Source organism: Brassica oleracea, chromosome C5 (genome assembly GCF_000695525.1).
Source record: "Brassica oleracea var. oleracea cultivar TO1000 chromosome C5, BOL, whole genome shotgun sequence".
Lineage (NCBI taxonomy): Eukaryota > Viridiplantae > Streptophyta > Magnoliopsida > Brassicales > Brassicaceae > Brassica > Brassica oleracea.
This window is the reverse complement of record NC_027752.1, coordinates 16,215,512-16,215,884: the sequence shown is the minus strand read 5'-3', so window position 1 is coordinate 16,215,884 and position 373 is coordinate 16,215,512.

The window sequence follows — 373 nt, the reverse complement described above, 5'->3', positions numbered from 1 at the left end:
AGCTCGCCGGCGAGTCGACCGGCAACACGGTCGTGCTCTCCGGGCGAGCTGGCTCGTGTCATGTTCGAGCTCGCCGGGCGATCCGTTTTGGCTATTCGTTTCCACGGCTTTTGAAGTTTTGAACGAGATTCGGTTTTTCTGAGAACTTTCGGACATCGATTCTGTCGTGACCGATTTTGACCCCAACAGTTAGCCCCCCAGCTAGCTAGGATCCGTGGACCTGGGTGTTAGGTCCTAGCTTGCGGTATGGTCTTTTCTAGGTGGAATTAGACGTAATCGTTTGTCGAAAGATTGAACGTGAATAGTAAAAAAAATAGTATAAGTAAGGGAAGTAAGTTTTTCAAATTCTTTACTCACTACTTCCCTGAAGAAA